The sequence below is a fragment of the Bidens hawaiensis genome, unplaced genomic scaffold (assembly GCF_021521415.1).
Source record: "Bidens hawaiensis isolate Kalapana, Puna unplaced genomic scaffold, B.hawaiensis_p1.1 tig00059758_1, whole genome shotgun sequence".
In the NCBI taxonomy this organism is placed as follows: Eukaryota; Viridiplantae; Streptophyta; class Magnoliopsida; order Asterales; family Asteraceae; genus Bidens; species Bidens hawaiensis.
The window spans coordinates 5,000-14,582 of NW_027500742.1; the positions used below are offsets into that span (position 1 = coordinate 5,000).

Sequence of the window (9,583 nt, forward strand, 5' to 3'; positions counted from 1 at the left end):
GTAAGTGCTCATCTCTTTAACTTTTTATAATCTGTTAAGTATTTTCTCTTTCCTTTTTGGGTCTATAACTTTGTCGTCGACTTAGTGAATTCAAATATGAACATCCCCAAGATGATGTTAAAACTAAATTTCCGAAGAGGTTTCTCGAGAAGGTAATCCATATAATCTGTTAGGTATTTCCCTTTTCATTTAGTTATGCATTTACCTGATGAAGTAATACATTATTCTATATTTGTTAGTTATATTCGATGAAAGTACACAATTCTCCTGAATTCCACCTAGAGTTGTATGCTCTTTCAATGGGTGCGGAAATAAATTCCTTTACTTACAGTGCTTGCATAGTCAACGGTGTTCGGTTTATGGTGCATGGTCGTGACGTAGAACGAACAACGCAAAACTCCGGGGTTCTAACAGAAGGAGTGAACCATAAGAAATACTATGGCCAAGTAGAAGAGATCATTGAGTTGTGTTATGGAAATGGGTATTCAACTGTCCTATTTCGGTCCAAGTGGTTTAATACTCGAAGGGGTGTTAGACATGATAATAATATCACCGGTATCAACACAGAGCACGAATGGGACAAAGAAGATCAACTCATATTTGCTTCGCAAGTCAAACAAGTGTTTTACATTCAAGAACCTTGTCGAGGAAACCAAAATAATAACCACCGATGGGTTGTCGAGAATGTTAATCATCGAAAAATTTGGGATCTACCTACATTAAATGACGGCCGCGTTAAAAATGCTCAAAATGTTGACAATGACTTAGTAGAAGATCTTGACGTTGTTCATAACAATTCTTCATCTAATTGTTTACTTTCCATTGACTTTACTCAATACTTGTTAAACACCTCTTCTCATGTCACTGTGGGTGAGAAGTCAAGTGACGTTAATCCGCCAAAGGTTACCGCTAATACATTGTCTGATGACGAGAGTGATAATGACGAGGATGATTTTGAGTACAACACGGAGGGATAGAAGCAGACACTAAAGAATCCAAGGGAGAGTTTGATTAAAATAATAGTTGTAATTTGTATTTGTATCTGGTTATAAGAAAACTTTGTATTTTTATGTAGCAATAGAAAACTTGAATCGTATTATATATTTGTATTGCTTATCTTATAACTTTTAAGATCATGGCGGACGTCATGCCTCGAGGACATGGCGGCGATGGTGACGAGGATCCGCCACCTCCAGGTGGTTTTCGGCGAGGTGTTCACGAGGAGGATGGTAAGGGTTACTATAATTTATTTATTTACTATATTTTATTCATTTATTATAAATAGATATATTGTTATAAATATACATGTTGAGACTAATAAATTTTAATTTTATTTGTATCATTACCTGCTCGACGTAAGGGACGAGGTCTTGCCAAAAATAAGAAATTGGCAGCTGCATACAAGAAAAATGGGGGGGCCTTTGTCTCTCTTATTTGACAGGAGTGCTACATTCATTCCGATTGGTGAGGTTGCCGAAATGTTTATTCATGAGGTGGGAATATATATGGGGAGGAACATCGCCTTTGACAAGGAAAGTTGGGCGAAAAATGCTTTGTTCGAGCATTTCGGTGTAAGTGATTTGTTAATTTGAATATTCTTCATTTAATTATTTGTCTTTTATTTAATTAACTAGTTTCTTTTATTTGTTTCCTAGCGATACTTCAATTTACAAGAGATAGAGCAAGATCCACAAAAATATTTGTTAAAGGGTGGCATTGACTTTGTGATCTCAAAGCGATATAGAGATCGAAAAAGCAAAGCAAAAGGCCATTATAAGGCTGTGGGTGGAAATGCTAATATAGACTTAACAAAGAGCAAAACCCCCACGGAGATGAGTGAAGAAAGCTGGAAGAAATCTGTCGACCTTTTCCAGACCGTGTCACATGAAAACCGGTCGTCGGTCAACACAGCAAACCGACAAAAGCAGCAATGCACAAACCGGGGAAGAGGGGGGGATGACGGCATCCTATAGTAGCTATGGCTACAAAAATGTAATGATTTATATTTTTACACACACATACAAAAATTATATATATATTTATTTATTGTCTGCTACTATTAGCGGCGACAGTGGTCGCCGCTAAAACCTTACATATTAGCGGCGAAAGATATTGTTAGCGGCGAAAGAGTATTAGCGGCGACGGGCACTTATCAGCGGCGACATGTGACTATTAGCGACAAATTATCAGCGGCGACTTATTAGCGCCGAGATGTCGCCGCTAATACTATTAGCGGCGATTTTTACTACTATTAGCGGCGACATATATACGCAATTTTCTTGTTGTGTTAATTTCATTTCAAAAACCCACTTATATAAAACTCAATTACATATTTACTCTCTACAACCACCACCACTCCACCGCCCACCGCCACCACAACCGTCACCCACCGGCACCACCTCGCCGGAAAAGTCCGAAAAAACACAATAGAAAACACTATGAAAAACACAATGTAAAAACACAATAGAAAAAAACATAATGAAAAAAAAACACAATGAAAAAAACACAATTGTATGACACAATGTAAAAAATACAATGGAAAAAACACAATGAAAAATACTATTGTATAACACAATTTTGTAAAACATAATTTGATAAGACACAATTTGTAAAAACCCGCTAATTTTTTTTTATTTTTATATTACAATATGGTACTCATATAAAAAAGATAAAAGACACTTGTTATTATGGTGAATTTGTTTTTCAGTAAAAACGTAGTAAAAAAAAGTTATGGACGCTTTAAAATGATGGGGGAATTTGGCATGTGCCTTGCATGTGGAGAGAGAAAGTCAACAAATGTGTTATTTCTTTTATGCCCTTTACCTTGTGTTCACACTTGATTTCCCTCTAAACTAATCTCAACCCTCCATATTCAAAATCAATGGATAAGATTACTTTTTATCATTCCTACAAAAACTATACTTCCTATTATAACCTAACCCTACATATATAATCACAAAGTATTTTTATATGGTGGTGATATTATATTATATAAAGGTAAGGGTTCTACTAAAAAAAATCTCTTATCCTACATTAGGTAAGCATACCATCTATTTCAAAAAATATGCAGTGGCAAAAAAATTTAAATTCCTTAAATTCTGTTTCAATCCTAATTAACCGGTCTACGTGAATAAGTTTGATTTAATTCACATTTACGTTGATGTTAAACCTAAACTTTTGGATATGAAGATGTCATATTAGGTCAATTTGAATTTAACGTGAATAGAGGATTCGTAGTGTTAAGTTAATGAACTTGATCAGAAACTGAGCAAGGAAATCAATCTAAATCGTGTAGAGATCACAAATCGATCCTCACATCAGCTTCAATTTCTGAACTAAACATGAACAGAAAGTAACAGAGTGTTTAAGTGTACAGATGTATATTTGTTCTAAGTGTTTTAAGTTTGATCTGAGTGTTTAAAGTTTTTTGTTCTGAGTGTTTACAGTTTTGTTTTGAGTGTAATAATTGCTTATAGATAGAAATTTGTTTAGAGTATCTTAGATTTTTGTCCTGGATGTTTAATGTATGTTCGTTTTGATCAGAAATTTGTTCTAAGGGTCTTAGATTTTTGTTCTAAACGTTTAAACTTTGTAATTCGTTTTGGCTAGAAATTTGTTCTGTGTATCTTAGATTTGTGATATGCGTGATTAAAGTTTTTATTGTGAGTGTTTTAAAGTTTTGATATGAGTTTTTAAATACACATGAGTGTCTTCAATTTTGTTCTGAACATTTAAATGCCCATTGTGTATTACAAACTTCCTTACAATGAATTAAATTAAAATACAAAATACAAAAAAGATATTCATAGCATTTGAAACGACAAATATATATATATATATATATATTTATATATATATATATATATAAACACCACCATATAATATGGGGGTGTGCCATTGAAAATAGGAGGTCTAAAACTCTTAACCTATTTTGTTTGTCTTAGAGCTGACATTGGCACTAATACTACCACTTGCACCTGGTCGGATTGGTTTGATTTGGTTTCGATTCAAGTTGCAATAAATATATAATTCTTTTTTCTTTAGTTTGATAATGAAGGAAGTTTCGACTTTGCTTTTGTTGACGCGGACAAGGCAAATTATATCAACTATTACGAGCGTTTAATAAAACTGGTGAAAGTGAATGGGATCGTGGCGTATGACAACACACTTTGGTTAGGGACGGTAGCACAACCAGAGTTACCTCTTAATGATTATTTCAAAGAAGTGTGGGACAGCGTTATAAAGTTTAACAAATCACTTGCAGCTGATCCTCGTATTGATATCTCTATGGTTCCACTGGGTGATGGTCTCACTATTTGCAGGCGTCTCTACTAGAATTTCATGTATCCTTTCAATGCCTTTTCTTTAGTAATTTCAATGTTGAATTGTACGTTTTATCTTGTTTGGCGTGGATTACTTTTAGCACTTGTTATTTGCAACTACTTATGATTTGAATAAATAAGTTTTTGGAGTTTATAAAATAAAATAAAAGGTTACTGTTTTCATTATTTTTCATGAAATGCTCTCCATTTGTTTAAAATTTATTAATTCATAACGAAAGTGTAGGATCGTAAAACTCTCAATGTTTGATCAAGGTTTAGATTCAATAAAATATAAAAATGTAAATAGAAAGACTGTTATATTGATTAGATAAAGTTAATACACCGAGAATTCAAAGTTACATTACAAGTATGAAATAGTAGTCTATGTATAGCCCCAGATTTAACAACATGACTACAACAGAAGAAGCAACAACATGTCTTCATCCGCCTCAACTTAATACGTGTGATCAAGTTGTTTTTCTACGTGAAGAATAATTCATCTGTCACGTCATTTTCAAATAAAAAAAAGCCACTTGATTCAATTATATTGTACTATTAGTATATGAAATTTAGTGTGTGATTTATGATACATTGATACAGAATAAACCTAAAATAAAACTTGTGGACTAGGGTCTAGTTTTAAATGAAGCCGTTTAGCTAAATGGGTCGGATTTGGATGATTTCACAGCTTTGTAGATTGACTATATTTTTATCATTTTACAAAGAATAAAATGTGCCTTTTATTTTTATAACTTAAAAAGTGAGCTATTTTACGTAAATTGTAAAAACTAAAGTAGAAAACGGTATCAACTTTTATAAAAACGCAATTATCTACATTAGTTTGTAGTTTTTTATATTTGTATTTTTAGAGTATTAATTGGTAAAATATGAAAATTATTTCTTAAATGGGCCAAGCTCCTTTCAACCCACAACATACTTGTTGTGAGCCTGCTCACGTATCTGACACAACTTGTTTTTGCATGTCAAATTTTAGGTTCTTGTTGGATTTGTTTTGCAAGCCCAGGAACACGATCTCTTTGGCACACCCCTAAACAGAGTCATTAAACTTGTTTAAAGTACATGTAATTGTTAAAAAAATAAGTAATTACTTTTAGTTCCTACAAAGTAAAAGCCTAAAGAGGCGACATTGCAAGTGTGTTAACGTATCTACATAGATTAACTTCTTTGAGTTTATATGATGATAAAAGGGAAAACCCTTAAAATGTATGACGGAGAATTGTAAAATTCACAGGTGGAGGCCAAAATCCACCAACTTTTGCTTTAACAAAATCGGTATGTGATCGAAAAAGCGATTATTCGTAGCCAAAGCTTCTAGAAAAGAAGCACTGTTTAAGACATCTTTTCACGGTTCAAGTCAGCTTGAGTAAACTTATTGCATCCATGGGCATTTCAAACGACATTGAAATCATCAAAAGCCAAATAGTGACCTTAATTAGCGTAACAATTAAACATGTAAACAAAAGGAAAATGGGTTTATATTCCACATTGGAGAAATGGAAGCATGATTTGTCCCACAATTCTAAAATAACAAACTTGTGAGTTCCTTATAAGGAGGAGGTCTCACAAGATAATGTTCTTGTATAACAAAATGCACTTGGTGGCCTTAGCGAGGGCACCCAACGCGCACGGGTTCGGCCCAGAAGAAGTGTGATGTGCACAATGTGACGCTTTGACGGTGCACTTCACACACTCGCATCACAGAGAGCCGTTTGAGAGCCAACTTGGTATTTTTGGTGGTCGCGTCACGCGATGGATAAAGACAAAGCTCGTTGACATACGCAAAGCCTTGTAATTATCCGAAAAATTTTGTGGTCATCACGCTAGCTACGGGTCCTCATTTGAACCATCGCGATATGCGACCAACTTTCTATTAAGCTATAAACGAGGCTAATCAAGGCTGTCATTCCTCGTTCAAAATTCTCATCTCTCTCTCTCTTGTTTCTCGACACGACTAGAAAACTGGTCGACTTCCCACGTCACTTTTCGTTGAAAATGTGTAGAAAATCATTGTTTCCAACACATTTCCAACAAAAACGGATTTGTAGGAAAAAGCCCCGTGGGAAATATTTTTTTACGCATTTCCAACACATTTTCCAACACATTTAACACAAATAATTAAAACATGTATTTTCACTTTCTTACGCATTTCCTAAGCATATTAATAATTGATTTTTTTATTTTTTTAGATTTACCTACACATTTCCGACGCATCAAATATTTTTTATTTTTATTTTCCTACGCATTTCCAATACGTCTAATAATGTTTTATTTTAATATTTTTCTTGCGTATTTCAAAAATAAATTCCAAAATGAAAAAATCAAAATCAAAATCTATTATGCTAAAAATGCAGAAAAGCTTATATATAATGCAAAACATGTTTTACAAATCAACCACAAATACAATAACTTAAATATAAAAGGTTCACAATATAGCACTAATCTTAACTTTTGAATCCCTTCCTCATTTTTCATACGCTAGTTTTCCATTTCTTTCATTCATTGTTCCACGTCTTCTCATGTCGTCTGTTCTTTTTTCAGATGTTCTTCTATTTGGGATTGAACTGCTTGTACCTAAAAATTTGTTAAAACATAATAATTAATAAAACAAAATATATATGATTAATAATCATACCCAATGTTTTCTGAACCAAATCAGACATCAAACCGCTCATTTTAACGGTTGATTGGTCAGCAGGTCAGATCGGTTGGACCGGATGATGTCATAATATAATTATATATACACACAATTTCAATAAAAATTATATCTGTATATACAACTCAAAAATTGAAAAAACTTTCAAGAAATGTCAATCAGCCTTACCTTAATAAATGATGCAATTGTTCTCAATTAGCTTAAAGCAAGGTCTATGTGCTTCAACTTACTACATCTCCATATATTATCCACTTTAGCAAACCTGCGTAAAGAAAGCCATGATTTGCAACAACAACAAAAAAAAAAGCTTAATTAGAATAAATATATCTTAACTGAAATTTATTCACAGAAAATACATGTTGATTTAACAATCAATAATCATATAAAAAGCTATCCCATTCAAAACATGTAAACAAATTGATAATAGGTGATATCATTGATTAATTAATTTTCATGCTGGCAATCACATTATTGTCACCTCTATCAAATAAAATTGTCATTATTAATTTGGTTACCAACTAAAAAAAGTTGAAAAAATATCAATGTAGCAAAAAGAAAAGGATCATACCAGCACTATATTCTGCAATCAAAAGATATGTCTGCTGTGATCTTAGCTTGCTCTGCTATTGCATTAAACCTGCATTTAAGTATGGCAACAACAACAATGTACATAAAAAGTACCCTAATCACCATTTCAAACTCACACCAAATCATTTTTCCTACTGTTTAGAAATATGCAAGTCAAATTTAACCACTTTATGTTTTATCCATGTTTGCAAAATATTCAAAAATTTATCAAACACTACATGAATACACGGAAACTCACTTAGACATTTTATCAAACACTTGGTATGCATGATAGAACAAAGCAAAAGATAAAGTAAATCATCTCAACTAACCCCAAAAATCAAGACCATAGATGTTAATTAGATACGCATCAAAACTACAAGCCTTTGTCACCTAGATTTAGCGAAAGAAATTGGTTGACGAATTACCTTTGAAGCATTCGTTCATGAGAGCAGAGGTTGGTTAATTGTTTTGGGATGATAGGGAGGGTTAATCGGTTTTGGTTGAATTTTTTTTGTGTTAAAAGTGGGGGGAAAACCCAATTAAGGAATTTCTTATTAGTTATATAAACTAGTCGTTAAAATTCATATAAACATAAAATATATGTGTACTAAGAAAAACAAACAAAAATCTTTAAACGAGCGAGGTTTCAAGTCAAGGCTCTCGTGAGCTACTTGAGCTAAAATTGATAAAAAAATTAAAACAAGTCGCCTCTTGCGAGCTAGTTGAAATTGGATCGATAAAAGCTCGAAATGAGCATAGCCGATCGAGAGTTACTTGAGCTCAAATCAATAAAAAAGCTAGTAACAAGTTGAGCTGCTCGCGAGCTGCTTGAGCTCTGATTGATGAAAAGCTCGAAACAAGTTGAGCTTTTTCGAGCTCGAGCTTCAAATAATGCTCGTTGGTTATTGAGCCCAAGCTCGAGTCTTGTACGGGAGACTCGTTTAGGCTTATCGAGTCTTACCAAGCCTTGTATATTTTTTTAGTCTATCTCCTTCATATTTATATGTTTTATAATTTCACACTTCACAATCATTTAAACTTTTTCTCAACATATATAAAAATAATTAAATAATAAATAATAAGTGAGCCGGTCTTGAAAAAACAACTCATGAGCCAAGCTTTTTCTTCCTTTGCTTAACTTCACACGGAGAATCTCCTCCGTATTAGATCTAACTCATGTACATAATACATACATACTACGTACTTACGTACAAACACAATAACAAAGATAAAAATTATATAATAATATAGTTACATCTCGAAGATGGTAATGATTGTTGGCATTGGGAATGTAACGCGGGTGGTGGGATTCTCGGTTAAGGAAACAAGAAAGTCGATCTAGGAGTAGGTTTTATCAGTTGCCATTATTTCGACTAATTGTGCTTGGAGGGTTTTACTGAATCGTCTTCCTACCTGTTCCGATGTCAATAGAAATTATGATGTCCCTATGTTCTTTGTTCAGTTTGTAATCTTTGGCGTGAGTCGAGTAAATGAGTAATCACATCTTTGGTAGTATCCCTATTATCCTTGGGATCTTAAGTAAAATTGTTTCTTGGTTTGGAATTGTGTTATTGATGGATCGAGCTCCTTTCTCTGTTTTAGCTTGGTTCGGTTCAATTCGTCCAGTTCTTTCTTAAAACGATTTAGCAGGATCAATTATTTATCAGTTGGTGGATTATTTGGAGAATGAGAAATCACACTATTTTATAATCGAAAGGAATCAAGGAGGGTCTTTATGACAATATTCTTCAACTTATTTTTTTTGGTATAATAGTCGTTCTAGTTAAGGGTGTTCTTTTGGTTGTTCGAGTTTGAGCTTATAGCAAATTAACCCAAGAACCAACCCATATGAGTTTGGGTTTTTTGGGGTTTCGAGTTGAATGTGTCGGGTAAATTCGGGTCGGATTTCAGGTTTAACAAATTAAAATAAAAAATTATTCACCTTTAATAAGATCATAAATAAATAAAACTATATTCTAAACTTTCATACAACCATAATCAAATAAAATTCAACATA

At 33.2% G+C, this 9,583-nt stretch overlaps 1 pseudogene; it reads left to right on the forward strand.

Annotated features, from left to right (window-relative positions):
• The first annotated feature begins 1,135 nt into the window (after nucleotides 1-1,135).
• On the forward strand, nucleotides 1,136-4,335 carry LOC143602745 (caffeoyl-CoA O-methyltransferase pseudogene; annotated as a pseudogene).
• Nucleotides 4,336-9,583: the final 5,248 nt, after the last annotated feature.